This window comes from Phyllobates terribilis, unplaced genomic scaffold (genome assembly GCF_046119375.1).
Source record: "Phyllobates terribilis strain yellow unplaced genomic scaffold, ASM4611937v1 Scaffold_1__5_contigs__length_1240528914, whole genome shotgun sequence".
Taxonomy (NCBI): Eukaryota; Metazoa; Chordata; class Amphibia; order Anura; family Dendrobatidae; genus Phyllobates; species Phyllobates terribilis.
The window spans coordinates 1,201,843,613-1,201,866,898 of NW_027362761.1; positions in this window are offsets into that span (position 1 = coordinate 1,201,843,613).

Sequence of the window (23,286 nt, forward strand, 5' to 3'; positions counted from 1 at the left end):
TCCACTCCTGAGGTCTTATGTGTGGAGTCTCACCTGAATACCGACGGCCTTGTTGATGTTGGTACTCAACAACTGCCCTCTTCTGCTCACAAATTCTTCCCAACATCTGCAGTGTAGAGTTCCAATGCGTGGGGACGTGACACACCAGTCTGTGAGCCGGAAGCTGCAAATGCTGCTGAAACACAGCAAGGGCGGCGGAAACTGTAGCTGACTTTCTAAAATGGGCACAAAAGTGGCGTACTTTAACAAGCAGATACGGCAGCTCCGGGTTGGATTTGAGAAACCGCTGAATCATGAGGTTAAGCACATGGGCCAGGCATGGTACGTGTGTGAGCTTGCCTCACCTAAGAGCTGGCACCAGGTTCCGGCCATTGTCACACATGACCATGCCTGGCTGTAGGTTCAGCGTTGTGAGCCACAGATTTGCCTGCTCTTTCAGAGCTGTCCACAACTCTTCAGCATTGTGTGGTTTGTCACCTAAGCATATTAGCTTCAGCACAGCCTGTTGCCACTTGGCCGAGACAGTGCTGCAGTGCTTCCAGCTTGTGACTGATGTGATCATTTCGGAGATGGAGGCTGAAGAGGAGGAGGAGGCTGAGGAGGATGAGGTGCAGGAGCTGTAGACCATGGGGGCAACCGTGATTGACCTATGGCCCGCAATCCTTGGCGTCGGGAGGATGTGTTCTGTCCAAAGGTCCGACTGGGTACCGGCTTCCACTATGTTAACCCAGTGTGCCATCAGCGAGTTATACCATCCCTGCCCACAAGCACTTGTCCACGTGTCCGTGGTTAGGTGGACTTTCCCGGTAACTGTGTTGTTGAGGGCACGGCTAATGTTTTGGGACACGTACTTGTGTAATGCGGGGACGGCACACAGGGAGAAATAGTGGCGGCTGTGGACCAAGTACCAAGGGACGGCTGCCACCATCAGGTTGCAGAATGCTTCTGTCTCCACGAGCCTACAATGCAACATTTTGAACGCAAGCAGTTGTGAATTGTGAGAATTTAGTAGTGTGGCCGGTGGAGCGTTGGCTGCATATTTGCGCTTGCTTTCCATGGGCTGGGGAATGGACAACTGCTGCGCTGCTGGGACAAGGACATGGACGTACTTCCTGATGCTGCTACTAAAGAGTGAGCAACGACAGGGGCAGGGCAGGAGGCATCTTTGCATGCACCATGGACAGGGTATTGGCATGCATGCACAACAGCTGAAGAAGCAATGGTGCCACCTGCAGACACTGTTCCTGGACCCTGGGGTTTGGCCCACAAAGTCGGTTGCTTTGCTGCCATGTGCTTGGTCATGCTGGTGGTGGTCAGGCTTGTCATTTTGCCACCCCTGCTGATGCTGGCCTGGCAGGTGGTGCAAATGGCCTTTTTGTGGTTATCGGCAGAGTTTTTAAAAACAACCAGACTCGGGAAGACCCAACTGGCAACTTCCTTCGTTTTGTTGTTACGGGGAATGGTTGCCTGCTTTCTGTCTCTCTGTTTTTCCTGCTCTGCCTCCCCCCCCTCTGTGCTGCTCTCCTCACTTGGCATGTCCTCCTGCCAGGTTGGCTCAGTTACTATATCATCCATCACCTCGTCTTCCACTTCTGCATCCTGGTCCTCCTCCTGACTTTCTGGCAATTGTGTCTCATCATCGTCCACCTCTTGTGACACTTTCCCACCGTCGCCTTCATGTGAACGTGGTTTCTCAAGTATTTGGGCTTCGCTACACGCGATCTCCTCTTGCCCCACTTCAAGTGGATTGGGCGAGAGGCCCGAATCTATAAATGGAAAAGTGAACAGCTCTTCAGAGTGTCCAAGTGTGGGATCAGTTGTCTCCGGGCACTCAGAATGGTGGCAGGAAGGAGGATCAGGGCGAGGAATATGCAGTCCAAACTCATTGCTTCTGAGACTTGACCATGTGGAAGACAGGGTGGTAGTGGTAGCTAAGTGACAGAAAAAATTATCCGCTATCTAACCAACAATCTTTTGACATTGCTCTGGGTTCAATAGTGGTGTGCTGCGGTCCCCTAGGAATTGGGACAGGAAGGTCGGGCGCGAAGATGTGGGTGTTTGTTGTGACACAATTTCAGCATACCCACGGCCTTGTCCTCGACCTCTGCATGCACCATCACCACTACGTCCAGTTCCCCGTCCCTTCCCATGTGCCTTGCCAATTTTAAATGGAGGACAGTATCTTCCACGCTCACTACAAATGACTGAGTTTGGAATGAACTTATATGTGATCCGTGTGACAGAGAAAACAGAGTTTTAAATACCTGGCCTGTAGGTAACTAGTTTGAACTGCAAACTGGTGTGAAATGCTTCACTGATACAATGAAAAAATTTTTTAGTGGAGGCTGAAATGACAGTATTTTCCCTAAGTGTTCGGTCGCCACAGAGGTATTGCATCTCACCCAGAGGTGTGGTTTCTCACTCTCAGGTACGGAAGGAGTATGGCTCAGGTCCCTAACACTACATCCACTACACCACATTTCCGGGGGACAGGGCGAGATTGCTCCTACTAGAGAGCACAGTCCCTGATCCCTGGCTGGAGTGGGGAGGAACCACTTAGAGAGGGGGAACTATTTAGTGGATGGGTAGAGGATGTAGATCCTGGGAGCACTGTAGTAGGAAGTATAAAAGTATTGAACCATCTTGGTTCAGGGAGTGAAGAGAGTGCAGTTCCAGTCAGTCAGACTGAGGTGCTGACAGGGGGCAGAGGCTCTGTACGAGCTCTGCTCCACAGGCAGGCCCAGCCAGGAGGCCTGAGCCTGAAGGAGAAAGGAGAGGAAATAGGAAGCAGGAAGGCTCCAGGACGAAGAGTGAAGGGACCCTAGGGGTATGGGCCATGCAACCGCCACCTGTACGCCCGCCGCTGCCGGTAGGTAGGGGGGTCAGGCCAAAGAAGGGGAACCGGGTCCCCCAGCCAGCGGAGACTACAGGGCTAAACTGGGAACCGGAGGATGCAGCACTTCAAGTACAGCAGGCCGTCCACACCAGCCACTAGGAAAGTAGCCACATAGGGCCAGGGGACGGAACACACGTCGCCCACTTAGGTCCGAGGACACTGGACAGAGGTGCCACTAGGTGTGAGGTACAAAGAGATAGGTGAGAGAGGACACACAGAAGGGGGACAAGGAAAATACTCTGGAGTACCCCAAGGGTCGACCGGGCCCCTCAATGCGTGAGCACAGGACGTCGTGGGCTCTTACACTGGCCCTGTAAGTGGAGTATGGCTTAGGACCCTAACATTACATCCACTACACCACATTTCCGGGGGACAGGGCGAGATTGCTCCTACGGGAGAGCACAGTCCCTGATCCCTGGCTGGAGTGGGGAGGAACCACTAAGAGAGGGGGAACTATGTAGTGGATGGGTGGAGGACGTAGATCCTGGGAGCGCTGTAGTAGGAAGTATAAAAGTAAGGAACCATCTTAGTACAGGGAGTGAAGAGGGTGCAGTTCCAGTCAGTCAGACTGAGGTGTTGACAGGGGGCAGAGGCTCTGTACGAGCTCCAGGACGAGGAGTGAAGGGACCCTAGGGGTACGGGCCGTGCAGCCGCCACCCGTACGCCCGCCGCTGCCAGTAGGTAGGGGGCTCAGGCCAAAGAAGGGGAACCGGGTCCCCCAGCCAGCGGAGACTACAGGGCTCAACTGGGAACCAGAGGCTGCAGCACTTCAAGTACAACAGGCCGTCCACACCAGCCACTAGGAAAGTAGCCACATTGGAATGGAGGCCAGAAATGGCAATATTTTCTAAAAACGTATATGTGATCTGTGTGATGGAGAAAACAGAGTTTTAAATACCTGGCCTGTAGATAACTAGTTTGAACAGCAAACTGATGTGAAATGCTCCACTGACACACTGAAAGAAATTTTTAATGGAGGCCAGAAATGGCAGTATTTTCTGACAACGTATATGTAATCCGTGTGATGGAGAAAACAGAGTTTTAAATACCTGGCCTGTAGGTAAGTAGTTTGAACAGCAAACCGGTTTCAAAAACTTAGAAGTCTCCATTGCTTTCTTTCAAACCATTTTATAGTGCTTTTGGAAGTGTGTTTTGGGTCATTGTCCTGCTGAAAGACCCATGACCTCTGAGGGAGACCCAGCTTTCTCACACTGGGCCCTACATTATGCTGCAAAATTTGTTGGTAGTCTTCAGACTTCATAATGCCATGCACATGGTCAAGCAGTCCAGTGCCAGAGGCAGCAAAGCAACCCCAAAACATCAGGGAACCTCTGCCATGTTTGACTGTAGGGACCGTGTTCTTTTCTTTGAATGCCTCTTTTTTTCCTGTACACTATATGTTGATGCTTTTTCCCAAAAAGCTCTACTTTTGTCTCATGTAACCAGAGAACATTCTTCCAAAACATTTTAGGCTTTCTCAGTTAAGTTTTGGCAAACTCCAGCCTGGCTTTTTTATGTCTCGGGGTAAGAAGTGGGATCTTCCTGGGTATCCTACCATACAGTCCCTTTTCATTCAGACGCCGACGGATAGTACGGGTTGACACTGTTGTACCCTCGGACTGCAGGGCAGCTTGAACTTGCTTGGATGTTAGTCGAGGTTCTTTATCCACCATCCGCACAATCTTGCGTTGAAATCTCTCATCAATTTTTCTTTTCCGTCCACATCTAGGGAGGTTAGCCACAGTGCCATGGGCTTTAAACTTCTTGATGACACAGCGCACGGAAGACACAGGAACATTCAGGTCTTTGGAGATGGACTTGTAGCCTTGAGATTGCCCATGCTTCCTCACAATTTGGTTTCTCAAGTCCTCAGACAGTTCTTTGGTCTTCTTTCTTTTCTCCATGCTCAATGTGGTACACACAAGGACACAGGACAGAGGTTGAGTCAACTTTAATCCATGTTAACTGGCTGCAAGTGTGATTTAGTTATTGCCAACACCTGTTAGGTGCCACAGGTAAATTACAGGTGCTGTTAATTACACGAATTAGAGAAGCATCACATAATTTTTCAAGCAGTGCCAATAATTTTGTCCACCCCCTTTTTTAGGTTTGGTGTGGAATTATATCTAATTTGGCTTTAGGACAATTCTTTTTGTGTTTTTTAATTGAAGACAAATTAAATGAAGATAATAATACCAAAGAATTTGTGATTGCAATCATTTTCAGGAAGAAACTGAGAATTATCTGACAGAATTGCAGGGGTGCCATTACTTTTGGCCACCACTGTATATGTGATCCGTGTGATGAAGAAAACAGAGTTTTAATTACCTGGCCAGTAGGTAACTAGTTTGAACAGCAAACCGGTATCAAAAACTTCGCTGACACACTGAAGGAAATTTTTAATTGAGGCCAGAAATGGCAGTATTTTCTGACAACGTATATGTGATCCGTGTGATGAAGTAAACAGAGTTTTAAATACCTGGCCTGTAGGTAAGTAGTTTCAACAGTAAACTGCTGTGAATTGCTTCCCTGACACTATGAAAATTTTTAATGGAGGCCAGAAATGGCAGTATTTTCTGACAATGTATATGTGATCTGTTTGACGGAGAAAACAGAGTTTTAAATAACTGGATTTCTAGCGCTGTAATATGGAAAGGACCTGGCTGTATTCTGCAGTGCCAACAAGAAAATGGCACAGAAAAACGGTGGTCTCTGGATTGCTTTTTAAGCAAATAATGAGAATTAAGATCCAAAAAAAAGTATTCGTGGACCCTGAGACCTGGGCCTTTGTATAGACATATCTAACAGCAGCAGAAGGCAGAATTAGAATGGATCCTCTTGTGCTATTTGCACTGTAGTCTGCTATATACACTGCCTGCCTATATACCCTACCTGATATCTCAGCAAATTGATTAGTTAGTCCTCAAAAGGACTGTTAGTTAAAATGGATATGTGTAATGTACGGTTTTGCTCCCTACACTACTTAATAAACAGAGCAAATCTCTTCCTGACGCAGCAGCTGCTCTCCCTACACTGTCTGATCCGGAGTGACTGTGACGAGCATGGCGGCGCCAGGTCTGATATAGACATGATGACACTGTGCGGCCAGCCAATCACTGTAATGCCACAACCACCATGGCTGCAGGATTACAATGAGTGACAGGCAATCCCTGCATGTTAATTGGCGCTTTAAAGAGCGCCAAATATGCAGGCAGAGGATCGGGGTCTCGCTGAGCAACCCCAGAAATACTCAGCGAGCGCCGAGCATCTCAAGCAGTGAGATGCTGGGCTGAGCATCCTAAGCAGTGAGATGCTTGGGCGAGCACCGAGCAGTAGCGAGCATGCTCACTCATCACTAATAGCAATAGAGAAACTGTAACACTTATGGGCTGTAGCTGTCATATGTAAAATTAGAACAGTCTCACCCAATACTGCAGTGACAGGTCTGTAGACTCATCCTGGTATATATTCATGCTTCAAGGCAACATCACCAGGTGGTCTCATAGGGATCGGTAAAATGCTCCCAACGCGTTTCATCCCATAAAGATTCCTCACGGGAGACTTAGGTGGGCTTGGGGAACATCACCAGGCACACCCAGCCCGCAACCTCTTGTCAATGGTTGAATCAAAAGGATCCAGAGCCACATAGTCACTCCTGTCTTGGAGTTTCCGTTTAACTCAGCCTCGCTAGTGTACCTCTGCTACGTCACTACTGGTCACATGGAGTGCGACATCCGGCGCTTGGTGCGCATCCACCTTGGGACGAAACGCGCTCGGACTTCTCAAGATCATCACATCTGGTGACGTTATTACCGACATCCAGTGCTTGGAGCGCATACACCATATGGTGGAACACACTCGGCCTTTTCATGATCGTCACATCCGGTGACGTCATTTCCTGTTACAGGAACGCATGTCTATATTGCTGAAGCGCATTTCTTAGTAACTTCAAACTGCGCTACTTAGATAGGGACCGACACACCTCACTTAAACCTCACCCAGGGGCGGCAAAAAGGGAAAGTACAACCCCTGGCAAAAATTATGGAATCACTGGGCTCGAAGGATGTTCATTCAGTTGTTTAAAGTTGTTGAAAAAAAGCAAATCACAGACATGGCACAAAACTAAAGTCATTTCAAATGGAAACTTTAGGGCTTTAAGAAACACTAAAAGAAATCAAGATTAAAAATGTTGTGTAACGGGTCTGGGAGGCGGAACCTCTGAGCTACTATACAAGGGGGCGGTCCTTGTAAGGGAGCGGGTGGCGACCAGGGTAGACGGGCAGGCAGTCACAGCAGGTGACTGGGACAGTCTCTGAATGAACGGACAGGAGGTCACGGCAAGTGACCGGGGCAGTCTCTGGATGATCGGGCAGGAGGTCACGGCAAGTGACCGGGGCAGTCTCTGGATGAACGGGCAGGAGGTCACGGCAAGTGACCGGGGCAGTCTCTGGATGAACGGGCAGGAGGTCACGGCAAGTGACCGGGGCAGTCTCTGGATGAACGGGCAGGAGGTCACGGCAAGTGACCGGGGCAGTCTCTGGATGAACGGGCAGGAGGTCACGGCAAGTGACCGGGGCAGTCTCTGGGTAAAGGGTTGGTACGACCTGTGGCGGCTGATGGCAGACGTGAGCTCCCAGGTGAGCAGGCGAGAGTCTCTGGATAAACGGGTGGTCACAGCATGTGACGGCGGAGCCTCCAGGAAGACCAACAGACAGGCGGCAGATGAGCGCTCCCAGGTGAGCGGGCAGAAGTCTCTGGACAGGCAGGTGGTCACAGCACGTGACGGCAGAGCCTCCAGGTAGGCTAGCAGACAGGCAGCAGATGAGCGCTCCCAGGTGAGCGGGCAGGAGTCACTGGACAGGCAGGTGGTCACAGCACGTGACGGCAGAGCCTCCAGGTAGGCTAGCAGGCAGGTAGCAGATGTGCGCTGCCAGGTGAGCGGGCAAGCTGGTCCATAGACAGACTGACAAGAGTTGGAAGGCAGACCGTCGGACCTCAGGCAAGCAGGCAGGTAGTTGATGTGCGCTCCCAGGTGAGCGGGCAAGCTCGTCCTTAGACAGACTGACAGGAGTAGTAAGGCAGACCGTCGGACCTCAGGCTAGCAGGCAGGTAGCAGGAATATCAGGCAGGAAACAGACAGCAAACTGGCAGGACTCTGGCAGGAATCAGGCAGGTAACTGGCAACGGGACCTGAGGGCTGAAGCAGAGTAGTGAACTGTGCAACAACATTGCTCGGGCACCTCCATTTTGGAGGAGGTGCCTTATATATGGTGAAGTCCTCCGGCCATTGGCCGGGGACTCCTTAGGACGGCGCGCGCGGCCCCTTTAAGAGGGAGGAAGCGCGCGCGCGCCCTAAGCACTGGGGCCGGGAAGGAGCGCGCGCTGCCAGCAGAGCGGGAGGAGGATGCCGGGCTCGGAGCAGAGAGGTGAGGGGAACAGCGTCCCTGCCTAGCAGAGGGCAGGGACGCCGACGCTACATGTTGTACTCAGTAAGGGTAAATTTTAATACCAAGCAGAGGGAAAAAAATTATGGAATAACTCAATTCTGAGGAAAAAATTACAGAATCACCCTGTAAATTTTCATTTCTAAAAATAACACCTGCATCAAATTAGATCTGCTCGTTAGTCTGCATCTAAAAAGGAGTGATTACACCTTGAAGAGCTGTTGCACCAAGTGGACTGACATGAATCATTGCTCCAACATAGAGATGTCAATTGAAACAAAGGAGAGGATTATCAAACTCTTAAAAGAAGGTAAATCATCATGCAATGTTGCAAAAGATGTTTGTTGTTCACAGTCAGCTGTGTCTAAAATCTGGACCAAGTACAAACAACATGGGAAGGTTGTTAAATACAAACATTCTGGTAGACCAAGGAAGTCATCAAAATGTCAAGACCGGAAACTTTAAGCAATATGTCTCCAAAACAGGAAATGCACAAAAAAACAAATGAGGAACGAATGGGAGGAAACTGGAGTCAATGTCTGTGACCGAACTGTAAGGAACCGCCTCAAGGAAATGGTATTTACATATAGAAAAGCTAAACATAAGCCATCATTAACACCTAAACAGACAAAAAAAGGTTACAATGGGCTAAGGAAAAGCAATCGTGGACTGTGGATGACTGGATGAAAGTCATATTCAGTGATGAATCGCGACTCTGCATTGGGCAAGGTGATGATGCTGGAACTTTTGTTTGGTGCCGTTCCAATGAGATTTATAAAGATGACTGCAAGAAGAGAGCATGAAAATTTCCACAGTCATTGATGATATTTGGCTGCATGTCAGGTAAAGGCACTGTGGATATGGCTGTCATTACATCTTCAATAAATGCCCAAGTTTACATTGATATTTTGGACAGTTTTTTTATCCCATTAATTGAAAGGATGTTTGGGGATGATGACATAATTTTTCAAGATGATAATGCATCCTGCCATAGAGCAAAAACTGTGAAAACATTCCTTGAAAGAAGACACATAAGGTCAATGTCATGGCCTGCAAAGAGTCCGGATCTCAATCCAATTGAAAATCTTTGGTGGAAGTTGAAGAAAATGGTCCATGGCAAGGCTCCAACCTGCAAAGCTAATCTGGCAACAGCAATCAGAGAAAGTTGGAGCCAGATTGATGAAGAGTACTGTTTGTCACTCATTAAATCCATGCCTCAGAGACTGCAAGCTGTTATTAAAGCCAGAGGTGGTACAGCAAAATACTAGTGATGTATTGGAGTGTTCTTTTGTGTGTTTGTTTTCCATGATTCCATAATTTTTTCCTCAGAATTGAGTGATTCCATAAGTTTTTCCCTCTGCTTGGTCTGAAAAAAATTACCCTTTCTGAGTACCACATTTTTTATCTTGATTTCTTTTAGTGTTTCTTAAAGCCCTAAAGTTGCCATTTGAAATGACTTTAGTTTTGTGCCATGTCTGTGATTTGCTTTTCTTTCAACAACATTAAACAACTGAATGAACAACCTCCGAGCCCGGTGATTGCATAATTTTTGCCAGGGGTTGTATAAATATACACAGCCATCATTTTTTCATTTATGCTGAGTCTAATCTCCCAATTGTAAACTGGTGGTGTTCGCCATATATGTACAGCAAGCAAGCACTTGATTTAGGGACTAGGCTGACATATTCAGTCAAATATTTAATGCGCTATCCCACCCCATAAAAGGTAAAGAATAGTATCTGACCACATATCTTTCAGAATCAGCTGGGCCAGCCAGAAGAGATTAGACCAACACACATCATTTTCAAACCCGCAGTAGAATGACGTAGAATACAGAAGAAAAAAAAGATTTTTGATAATTCTCATTCACAAGGGAAATTCTTAGAAATATCGAGGATAAATCCTGGACAAAGAGCGACCGAGGCAAAGGATAAGAGGGCAATACATGAGCTAAGATTGTAGATAGAAAAGGGTGCAACCTATCGATGATACTAAAACACCCTATACACTATGTGCAGAATTATTAGGCAAATGAGTATTTTGATCACATGATACGGTTAGAACTCTCCTGTTAGGTTTTTTCTATCTTGCTGGTCACTTGACCTTTTTGCCTATTTAGTCCTGCTCCGCCCTTCTGGCCTTGCTGGACTTCATTGTAATTTCTACTCTTTAGCTAACCTGGTGCTTAGTTACCTTTCTCAGTCAGTTTTGCTAGGTCTTCGAACCTTTATGTTCTATGTTGTTTGTTTGTCTTTTGTAGCATCGGCGTCTCTGCCCCGTTCTAGGCAGAGACGCCGTTCCTCTCACCTCCCCGCTCCTGGCGCAGCGTCCTCCAGCGCTGCTCTCCCCGCTGCTTCCGGCACGCGCTCCTTCCCCGGCAGTGTGCTTAGGGCGCGCGCGCGCTCCCCCTCTCTTAAAGGGACCGCGCGCGCCGTCCTAAGTAGTCCCCGGCCAATTGCCGGAGGACCTCCCATATAAAAGGCACCTCCTCCAAAATGGAGGTGCCCGAGCAATGTTGTAGCACTGTTCACTACTCTGCTTCAGCCCTCAGGTCCCGTTGCCAGTTACCTGCCAGATACCTGCCAGATTCCTGCCAGTCTGCTGTCCAATTCCTTCCTGATATCCTGCTACCTGCCTGCTAGCCTGAGGTCCGACGGTCTGCCTTACTACTCCTGTCAGTCTGTCTATGGACCATCTTGCCCACTCACCTGGGAGCTCACTCCTGCTACCTGCCTGCTAGCCTACCTGGAGGCTCTGCCGTCACGTGCTGTGACCACCCGCCTGTCCAGAGACTTCTGCCCGCTCACCTGGGAGCGCTCATCTGCCGCCTGTCTGTTGGTCTTCCTGGAGGCTCCACCGTCACATGCTGTGACCACCCGTTTATCCAGAGACTCTCGCCTGCTCACCTTAGAGCTCACGTCTACCATCAGCCACCACAGGTCGTACCAACCCTTTACCCAGAGACTGCCCCGGTCACTTGCCGTGACCATCTGCCCGTTCACCCAGAGACTGCCCCGGTCACTTGCCGTGACCATCTGCCCGTTCACCCAGAGACTGCACCGGTCACTTGCCGTGACCATCTGCCCGTTCACCCAGAGACTGCCCCGGTCACTTGCCGTGACCATCTGCCCGTTCATCCAGAGACTGCCCCGGTCACTTGCCGTGACCTCCTGCCCGTTCTTCTAGAGACTGTCCAGGTCACCTGCTGTGACTGCCTGCCTGGTCGCCACCCGCTCCCTTACAAGGACCGCTCCCTTGTATAGTAGCTCAGAGGTTCCGCCTCCCAGACCCGTTACAGTTTGCTCGGGCCATGGAACCCGGTGGCACCCAAGCTCCCTCGCTCTCTGACCTATACCATGAACTCTCCCGTCAGAGATCCCAGCAGGAGTCCATCCTGAACCACCTGCGGAATGTCAACTCCCGCCTGGACACACTGTCTGCTCCACCAGCAACCACCGCTAGTGTCACGACTCGCGCCCCGGCAGCACCGTTGCCCACCAATACCATGGCATCCTGTCTCGGACCCCGGCTGTCTGCACCTCCTCGCTTCGGAGGGGACCCCGCTCAAGCTCGGGGCTTCATAAACCAGTGCACCCTGCACTTTGAACTCTTGACTCAGCAGTTTATCTCCGACCGGGCCAAAGTGGCATTAATCATGTCCCATCTCACTGGGGAGGCACTGGCATGGCTTAACCCCCTGTGGGAGAGAGGGGATCCCCTGGTGTCCGACCTGTCGTCTTTCCTCATTGCTTTCCGGAGAGTCTTCGATGAACCGGGACGAAAAACCTCATCTGCCTCCTCTTTGCTACGTCTCCGTCAAGGGAGTCTCACCGTGGGCCAATATGCCATACGGTTCCGCACCCTCGCTTCTGAGCTTGCCTGGGATAATGAGGCCCTGGTGTCCGTCTTCTGGGAGGGCCTTTCCGGTCGGATTAAAGATGAGCTCGCCGGTCGGGATATTCCTACCACCCTGGATGACCTGGTGTCGTTGGCTACCCGGATTGACATCCGGTTTCAAGAACGCACCAAAGAGACCACCCGAGAGAGAAGGTTTCCCCGCCTAGCTCCTACTTTCCAGAAACCTGTCTCCTCTTCTGTCACTCCCCGGGCACACTCACCCGAGCCCATGCAGGTCGACCAGACCAAGATGGTCAAATCTCGCCAGGAGTCTCGCCGAGCCGAGGGGAGCTGCTTCTATTGTGGCAGTAAGGAGCACTTGATTCGTTCCTGCCCGGAGAGGCCGGGAAACTCCAGTGTCTAGGACCGCTCGGAGAGGTCGCCCTAGACAAAAATAAATCCTCTCCAACCCTGACTTTGTCTGTATCTATCTCCTGGGGAGAGACCCGTCACTTTGAACTCGCCCACCTGGATTCTGGATCCGCTGGAAACCTCATCTCCCAGTCCCTGGTTGAGAAATACCGTATTCCTACCAAGTCTCTGGCTGAACCCTTGTCGGTCGCCTCAGTGGATGGAGGACTCCTTCCGGTGACCATCCTTCTCGCCACGGAACCCATAACCCTGCAGGTGGGAATGCTGCACTCTGAGGTAATCTCCTTCCATGTGTTGCCCGGACTCTCCCACTCCCTTTTGCTAGGTCTACCTTGGCTCCAAACACACGAACCCATGTTGAACTGGCATTCCGGTGAAGTACTCCGGTGGGGGCCGGACTGCCATAAGACCTGCCTGGTTCCGGTTCGTCCGGTTCGTCCTCCACCTACCCCAGCTAACTTACCCGGTCTTCCGGCTCCTTACTGGACCTATGCTGACGTCTTTGGTAAGAAGGAAGCAGAGACATTGCCACCTCATAGGCCATATGATTGCCCGATTGACCTGGTTCCTGGCGCCACTCCACCCCGTGGGCGTATTTATCCGTTGTCTGCGGCCGAAACCCGGGCCATGTCTGAGTACATAGAGGAGAATCTGGCCAGGGGATTCATCCGGAAGTCTACTTCCCCGGCAGGAGCCGGATTCTTCTTTGTCAAAAAAAAAGATGGCTCGCTACGCCCCTGTATTGACTATAGAGGACTCAATCAGATCACGGTTAAAAATAAATACCCCCTTCCGCTCATCTCCGAGTTATTTGATCGCCTTAAAGGCGCCAGGATCTTTTCCAAGCTGGATCTACGTGGAGCGTATAACCTGGTCCGTATCCGTCAGGGAGACGAGTGGAAAACGGCATTTAATACCCGTGACGGACACTATGAGTACCGTGTGATGCCCTTCGGTCTCTGCAATGCTCCCGCCATCTTCCAAGAACTGGTCAACGACATCTTCCGTGACCTTCTTTACTCCTCCGTGGTGGTATACCTGGATGATATCTTGGTCTTCTCTCCGGATCTTCCCTCACACTGGAGGGATGTTCGTCAGGTCCTGCTGAGGCTCAGGCAGAACCACCTCTATGCTAAATACGAGAAGTGCCTTTTTGAGCAGACCTCTCTTCCATTTCTGAGCTACGTTATCTCCCAGACGGGTTTGCGAATGGATCCCGAGAAGCTCTCTGCTGTCCTAAAGTGGCCCAGGCCGGAGGGCTTGAAGGCGATACAGCGATTCCTGGGCTTCGCTAATTACTATCGTCTCTTCATTCCTCACTTCTCGTCTCGGACTGCGCCCATATCTGCGCTCACCCGTAAGGGAGCAAATCCCAAGGTATGGCCACCCGGAGCTGAGGAGGCCTTCCTTTCCCTGAAGCAAGCCTTCTCCTCTGCCCCTGTGCTGCACCGTCCGGACTGCAACAAACAGTTCTACCTGGAAGTTGATGCTTCCTCCTCTGGAGCCGGAGCGGTGCTCACCCAAAAGTCTTCTTCCGGGAGAATGGTAACCTGCGGCTTCTTCTCTAAAATCTTCTCCTCCTCTGAGCGCAATTACTCCATTGGAGACCGAGAACTGTTAGCCGTTAAATTGGCGCTGGAGGAGTGGCGTTACCTGCTTGAAGGTGCTCTATACCCGGTGATCATCTACACGGATCACAAAAACCTGGCATATCTCCAAAATGCCCAGAGACTTAATCCACGTCAGGCCCGGTGGTCTTTGTTTTTTGCCCGCTTCGATTTCATCCTTCATTTCCGCCCGGCGGACAAGAATGTCAAAGCTGATGCCTTGTCCCGATCCTTCCTGTCCTCCGACCAAGAGGAGGAGCCTATGCACATTATCGACCCCTCCAAGGTGATGAATGTGGCCCCCCTGGATTTGACTCGTCTTCCACCCGGCAAGACGTTCGTGGCGCCTCCTGACCGTGAGAAGGTTCTTCACTGGGGTCATTCTTCTAAACTTGCTGGCCATGCCGGCCAAAAAAAGACCTTCCTACTCATTTCCCGGCATTACTGGTGGTCTACCCTGCGTAAGGATGTGGTAGACTTCGTCTCTGCATGTTCATCTTGTGGCCGCTACAAGGTTCCCAGACACTTACCAGCTGGTCATCTCCTGCCGCTTCCCATACCTGTTGCCCCGTGGCAACACATCGCTATGGACTTCATTACCGATCTTCCTGTCTCTGCCGGGTGTACTGTCATTTGGGTGGTCGCTGACCGCTTTTCTAAAATGGCCCACTTTATTCCCCTGCCTGGTCTTCCATCTGCACCTGAGCTGGCTAAGGACTTTATCCGCCATATCTTCCGTCTTCATGGCCTACCCCTCCACATCGTGTCGGATCGAGGAGTTCAGTTCACCTCGCGCTTCTGGAGAGCCACATGTAAACTGCTGGACGTCACCCTGGACTTCTCCTCCGCTTACCACCCTCAGTCCAATGGTCAAGTGGAGCGGATCAATCAGATCCTTACCAGCTATCTCCGGCACTTTGTTAATGCCCACCATTCTGATTGGGTGGACCTCCTCCCTTGGGCCGAGTTCTCTTACAATAACCACGAGAGCGAGTCCTCTTCCAAATCCCCGTTCTTTGTTGTCTTTGGCCAGCACCCCCGGATTCCGTTTCCCGTCTCCGCCTCTGTGGACAACCCTGCCGCGCAGTCTCTTGTCAGCGAGTTTTCTAACATTTGGGAGAGTACTAGATCCGCACTTCTTCTGTCCTCCGAGCGGATGAAGAGATATGCTGATAAGAGACGTCTGGATCCGCCTCAATTCCGTCCGGGAGACAAGGTTTGGCTCTCCTCCAAACATGTGCGGCTCAAGATACCCTCCTACAAGTTAGGTCCTCGCTTCATCGGCCCATTCGAAATCCTCAGGCAAATAAATCCGGTGGCCTACAAACTGAAACTCCCGGCCACCTTACGGATTCCTAACTCCTTCCATGTGTCTCTCCTCAAACCCGTTGTCTTTAACTCTTTTTCCAATAATCCAGGTGCCCCTCCTGCTCCGGTTTCCGCTGATGACGTCTTTGAGGTAGAGAGTATTCTGGCCTCCAAGAGGGTAAGAGGAAAGACCTTTTTTCTGGTAGATTGGAAGGGGTTTGGTCCTGAGGAGAGAACTTGGGAACCCAGGGAGAACATCAACGCCCCGCTTCTCCTTGAGAAATTTCTTTCTGGCCAAAAAAAGAGGGGTCTTAAAGGGGGGGGGGTACAGTAGCATCGGCGTCTCTGCCCCGTTCTAGGCAGAGACGCCATCCCTCTCACCTCCCCGCTCCTGGCGCGGCGTCCTCCAGCGCTGCTCTCCCCGCTGCTTCCGGCACGCGTTCCTTCCCCGGCAGTGTGCTTAGGGCGCGCGCGCGCGCGCTCCCCCTCTCTTAAAGGGACCGCGCGCGCCGTCCTAAGGAGTCCCCGGCCAATTGCCGGAGGACCTCCCATATAAAAGGCACCTCCTCCAAAATGGAGGTGCCCGAGCAATGTTGTAGCACTGTTCACTACTCTGCTTCAGCCCTCAGGTCCCGTTGCCAGTTACCTGCCAGATACCTGCCAGATTCCTGCCAGTCTGCTGTCCAATTGCTGCCTGATATCCTGCTACCTGCCTGCTAGCCTGAGGTCCGACAGTCTGCCTTACTACTCCTGTCAGTCTGTCTATGGACCAGCTTGCCCGCTCACCTGGGAGCGCACTCCTGCTACCTGCCTGCTAGCCTACCTGGAGGCTCTGCCGTCACGTGCTGTGACCACCCGCCTGTCCAGAGACTTCTGCCCGCTCACCTGGGAGCGCTCATCTGCCGCCTGTCTGTTGGTCTTCCTGGAGGCTCCGCCGTCACATGCTGTGACCACCCGTTTATCCAGAGACTCTCGCCTGCTCACCTGGGAGCTCACGTCTACCATCAGCCGCCACAGGTCATACCAACCCTTTACCCAGAGACTGCTCCGGTCACTTGCCGTGACCATCTGCCCGTTCACCCAGAGACTGCCCCGGTCACTTGCCGTGACAATCTGCCCGTTCACCCAGAGACTGCCCCGGTCACTTGCCGTGACCATCTGCCCGTTCACCCAGAGACTGCCCCGGTCACTTGCCGTGACCATCTGCCCGTTCATCCAGAGACTGCCCCGGTCACTTGCCGTGACCTCCTGCCCGTTCTTCTAGAGACTGTACCGGTCACCTGCTGTGACTGCCTGCCTGGTCGCCACCCGCTCCCTTACAAGGACCGCTCCCTTGTATAGTAGCTCAGAGGTTCCGCCTCCCAGACCCGTTACATCTTTTACTGCTACAATTTCTGCTAGGAGGTGTCCAACTTTATCCCAGTCCCTAGTTCTTGTAGGGATCCCTCCCTTGCATCTATAGGTCTTCTTACAGACTAGCCGAGGACTTTAGCGGGTCTGATCGCAGGATCAGGTTCCCCATTACATCGTAGGGATCTAGCTTAGTTCTATTGTAGGGACAGATCTCCTTTCTTTCCTTAGTGCTTGTAGCAGATCATAACAGTAAGTCCAGCCCATAAAATATCTCTAAGGAAAGACTTCCAGTTTCCATCATGGTGTCGGTTCAGGATTTGGCTCAACGCCTGCAGGGACTCTCTCTGGAGGTGGCCGAGCTCCAACAACACGTGAGTAGCTGTTCTGGAGCACATTTTTTGGAGCCAAAGGTATGTTTGCCTGATTTATTTTTTGGTGATCAACAAGATTTTTTTTTCTTTAAAAATGCTTGTTTGTTGTATTTTCGTTTGAGACCCAAATCCTCTGGTGATGAATCACAGCGCATAGGGTTCATAATGTCACTTTTGCACAAAGAACCTCAGGGATGGGCCTTTTCTCTCCAATCTAGTGATCCATGCTTTAGATCAGTGGATAGTTTTTTTTCTGCTTTGGGTTTGTTGTATGATGATCCTGATCGTGTCTCATCAGCTGAGACTGAATTGAGACGTTTGAGGCAGGGATCAGGTAATGTGGAAAAATATTGTTCTCACTTCCGTCGGTGGTCTGCCCAGGTGGGGTGGAACGATTCTGCTTTGAAAAGTTTGTTTCTTGCGGGGCTAGGTGAAAGGGTTAAGGATTTTCTGATTGCTTATCCCACACCTGGAAACTTGCAGGAGGCAATGCAATTAGCTATACGGGTGGACAGGAGACTGCGTGCAAGGGTTAATGAGAGTAAATCCTCTGCCATGTCAGCTCCGAGTCTTGAGAGGGTCTGTACTGACATTGGAGAGCCGATGGAGATTGGGGCGATGGCACCCCGCTCTCAGGAAAAAGACCGCAGGCTTTCTGAAGGTTTGTGCTTTTATTGTGGGAAATCTGACCATTTTATTAAGAACTGTGTGCTTCGTATGAACAAGGAAAAAAAAAAGGTCAGTTACACCCGTATAGCCTGTTTAAACACTAAGGGTGTATTTCTTTCTGCTACTACTGCTGCTCAGGAAGAATTAATTGAATTTCGGGTATTTGTGGATTGTGGTTCTACTCTGAATGTGATTGATGGGGGATTCTTGGAAAAACTTAAATTAATACCCAAACCTTTGTCATCCCCTATTGCTGTGGTTTCTGTTGATGGCTCTCCCTTGAAGAGTGTTACTCACAAGGTCTGTGAATTTCCCCTCACTATTAATGGTATTCACCAAGAGAATTTGGATTTGGTAGTATTAAATAATTTGCCTTCTCCAGTAGTTTTGGGGTTACCCCGGTTAAAATTGCACAATCCTGTACTGGATTGGTCTACCAATGAAATTAAGTCCTGGAGCCCTAAGTGTTATGACAAGTGTTGTAACGGACGTATTACTGCGGTGGAAAAAGGGGAATTACCTGTACCTATTCAGGATTTTTGGAGAGTTTTTTCTGAGGAGGAGTCGCAAATTTTGCCTCCCCATAGAGACTATGATTGTACCATTGAATTTGTCCCTGTAGCGACTCTTCCTAAAAGCCGTTTATTTAATCTTACTATTCCTGAGAGAAAGGCTTTGGAGGAATACATACAGACAAGCTTGGCCGGCGGTCACATTAGGCCTTTCAAGTCTCCTGTGGCTGTTGGATTTTTTTTTGATAAAAAAAAGGACAGCGGTTTACGTCCTTGTCTGGACTTTCGTGAGATTAATAAAATTACTGTACGCAATCCTTACCCACTGCCATTGATTCCTGATTTGTTTAACCAGTTAGTGGGGGCCAAATGGTTCTCTAAAATTGATCTCCGGGGGCATACAATTTGTTGCGCATGAAGGAGGGTGATGAATGGAAGACTGCTTTTAACACTCCTCTGGGTCATTTTGAGAATCTGGTTATGCCTTTTGGTCTTACCAATGCTCTAGCCATTTTTCAGAATCTTATTAATGACATCCTTAGACCTTTGATCGGCAAAAATGTGGTTGTGTATTTGGATGACATTTTTATTTATTCACCGGATCTGGAGTCTCATTGGCACAGCGTACGTGAGGTATTACAGTTATTAATTGACAATTCGCTTTTTGCTAAGCTGGAGAAATGTGAGTTCGCTGTACAGAGAATTAGTTTTTTGGGCTACATTATCTCCAGCGAGGGCTTTGAGATGGACCCGGTGAAAGTTCAAGCTGTGCAGGAATGGCCTAGGCCTATTGGTTTGAAATCGATACAGAGGTTTTTGGGTTTCACCAATTATTACAGAAAATTCATTAAAAAATTTTCTATTATTGTCAAACCACTGACCGATCTCACCAGGAAAGGTGCTAATGCGGTTCAGTGGACTACTGAGGCCATTGAAGCTTTTGTGTTTCTAAAGGAGAGGTTCAGCTCTGCTCCCATCCTTATGCAGCCTGATGTGACTAAGTCGTTTTTGGTTGAGGTTGATGCTTCTTCGGCAGGGGTCGGTGCGGTGTTGTCTCAGAAAAACAAGGATGGAGTACATCCCTGTGCTTTTTTTTCAAAAAAATTTTCTGAGAGTGAACTTAATTACGATGTTGGTAATCGGGAATTGCTGGCTATTAAACTCGCATTTGAACACTGGCGTCATCTCTTGGAAGGTGCTGAATTTCCCATTCAGGTTTTCACTGATCATAAAAATCTGATCTATCTTGATGCTGCCAAGCGCTTGAGCCCGTCAGGCTAGGTGGTCACTTTTTTCCTCGCGGTTTAATTTTTCCGTTACTTACATCCCGGGTACCAAGAATGTTAAAGCTGATGCTTTGTCTCGCAGCTTTTCTCCCATGGTCGGTGCTGAGGAGGAGGAGAGCATTTTACAAGAAGGTGTTGTGATTGCTGCTTTGGACTCCGTTTTGGAAGATGAGATTCTTAAAGCACATGAGAATAACCCATCTAACAATCCCCATGGGAGGTTGTTTGTGCCTAGGACCTTTAGAAGAGATTTGTTTGTTGAGTGTCATGTGTCTCGGTTGGCAGGTCATCCAGGAATTTCTGAGACCAAGAGACTTGTGGGTCGCAGTTTATGGTGGCCTGGATGGCAGAAGGAAGTCATTAAGTGGGTGCGTCAATGTACGGTGTGTGCTAGATCTAAGTCTTCACATACTCCTGCAGCGGGGTTGCTTTGCCCTCTGGAGGTTCCTAGTGCACCTTGGACACATCTGGCTATGGACTTTATTACTGACCTTTCCCCCTCTGAGGGTTTCACGGTCATCTGGGTGGTCGTGGACCGTTTTAGCAAGATGTGTCACTTGGTTCCTTTCATTAAACTGCCTTGCGCTAAGACACTCGCTAAGGCCTTTGTCAAGGAAATTGTCAGACTACATGGCGTTCCTACTGACATTGTTTCGGATAGGGGACCTCAGTTCGTGGCTCGTTTTTGGCGTGCTTTTTGTGACAGGTTGGGCGTTCATTTGTCGTTTTCATCCGGATATCATCCTGAGTCTAATGGCCAGACAGAAAGGAAGAATCAGGATGTTGAGCAGTTCTTGCGTTGTTTTGTGGCAGACAATCAGGAGGGGTGGGTTGAGTTTCTGCCACTTGCTGAGTTTGCCCTTAACAACCATACATCCTCTTCTGCTGGTTGTTCACCTTTTTTTTGTTGTTCTGGGAGACATCCGTCTTTTGGGTCATTCTCCAAATTGGTATTGGCTGTGCCTGAGGAGGAGAGTTTTTCCGGTGATTTGGAGAGAGTTTGGACAGATGTGCGTGGTAATCTTCAGGAGTCTAACAAAAAATCTAAGAGGCACTTTGATAGGAAACGGCAAGAGGTTTTGTTTGCTATTGGTGACATGGTTTGGTTGTCCTCTAAGAATCTGCGGTTGAGGATTCCTTCTAAAAAATTGGGTCCCAAGTTTGTAGGGCCCTTTAAGATGCTTCAGGTAGTTAACCAATCTGCTGTTAGGTTGGAGGTTCCTACTTCCTGGAAGATTAATCCGGTGTTTCATGTTTCTCTGTTGAAAAGAGCTTATGTGTCGGATGGAGACGCCTCTGCCACTGTTCCTCCGGTGGTGGAGGACGGGGAATACGAAATTTCCCGCATCCTAAATTCTAGACGGTATAGAGGGAGTTTGCAGTATCTCGTCGCTTGGAAGGGTTTCGGACCCGAGGATAACTCATGGGTGAGGGCGGATGATGTTTCTGCTTCCAGACTTGTCAGAGCGTTTCACAAGAGGTTTCCTGATAAGCCTGGGCCTAGGGGATCCAGAGGATCCTCTTAGAAGAGGGGGTACTGTTAGAAATCTCCTGTTAGGTTTTTTCGATCTTGCTGGTCACATGACCTTTTTGCCTATTTAGTCCTGCTCTGCCCTTCTGGCCTTCCTGGACTTCATTGTAATTTCTACTCTTTAGCTAGCCTGGTGCTTAGTTACCTTTCTCAGTCAGTTTTGCTAGGTCTTCGAACCTTTATGTTCTATGTTGTTTGTTTGTCTTTTACTGCTACAATTTCTGCTAGGAGGTGTCCAACTTTATCCTAGTCCCTAGTTCTTGTAGGGATCCCTCCCTTGCATCTATAGGTCTTCGTACAGACTAGCCGAGGACTTTAGCGGGTCTGATCGCAGGATCAGGTTCCCCGTTACATCGTAGGGATCTAGATTAGTTCTATTGTAGGGACAGATCTCCTTTCTTTCCTTAGTGCTTGTAGCAGATCATAACAGATACTTTTTATACATGTTGTCCTACTCCAAGCTGCACAGGCTTGAGAGCCAACTACCAATTAAGTAAATCTGGTGATGTGCATCTCTATAATGAGGAGGGGTGTTGACTAATGACATCAACACCCTATATAAGGTGTGCTTAATCATTAGGCAACTTCCTTTCCTTTGGCAAAATGGGTCAGAAGAGAGATTTGACGGGCTCTGAAAAGTCCAAAATTGTGAGATGTCTTGCCAAGGGATGCAGCAGTCTTGAAATTTCCAAACTTTTGAAGCATGATCACTGAACAATCAAGCGTTTCATGGAAAATAGCCAACAGGGTCGCAAGGAGCGTGTTGGCCAAAAAAGGCACAAAAAAACTGCCCATGAATTGAGGAAAATCAAGCGTGAATCTGCCAATATGCCATTCTCCACCAGTTTTGCCTTATTTTAGAGCTGGAACGTTACTGGAGTATCAAAAAGCACAAGGTGTGCGATACTCAGGGACATGGCCATGGTAAGGAAGGCTGAAAAACAACCACCTTTGAACAAGAAACATAAGATAAAATGTCAAGAATGGGCCAAGAAATATCTTAAGACTGATTTTTCAAAGGTTTTATGGACTGATGAAATGAGAGTGATTCTTGGTGGGCCAGATGGATGGGCCAGAGGATGGATCAGTAAAGGGCAGAGAGCTCCAATCCGACTCAGACGCCAGCAAGGTGGAGGTGGGGTACTGGTATGGGCTGGTATCATCAATGATGAACTAGTGAGACCTTTTCGGGTTGAGGATGGAGTGAAGCTCAACTCCCAGACCTACTGCCATTTTCTGGAAGACAACTTCTTCAAGCAGTGGTACAGGAAGAAGTCGGTATCATTCAAGAAAAACATGATTTTCATGCAGGACAATGCTCCATCATATGCATCCAACTACTCCACAGCGTGGCTGGCCAGTAAAGGTCTAAAAGAAGAAAAAATAATGACATGGCCCCCTGCTTCACCTGATCTGAACCCCATAGAGAACCTATGGTCCATCATAAAATGTGAGATCTACAGGAAGGGAAAACAGTACACCTCTGGGAGCAGTGTCTGGGAGGCTGGGGTGGCCTCTGCACGCAATGTTGATCGAAAACAGATCAAGCAACTGACAGAATCTATGGATGGAAGGCTGTTGAGTGTCATCATAAAGAAAGGTGGTTATATTGATCACTATTTTTTTTGGTTTTTGTTTTTGCATATCAGAAATGTTTATTTCTAAATTGGGTGCACTGATATTGGTTTACCTGGTGAAAATAAAAACAAGTGAGATGGGATTATATTTGGTTTTTATTAAGTTGCCTAATAATTCTGCACAGTAATAGTTACCTGCACAAACAGATATCCTCCTAATATAGCCAAATCTAAAAAAAACCCACTCCAACTTCCAAAAATATTAAGCTTGGATATTTATAAGTCTTTTGGGTTGATTGAGAACATAGTTGTTGATCAATAATAAAAATAATCCTCTAAAATACAACTTGCCTAATAATTCTACACACACTGTATACGTCACCATACCTATCAGTGGAGGTTGGCACCCTAGAAACCTGCACATTGGTGCCCCCACTCCTCGACGATAATCTATACACTCCTG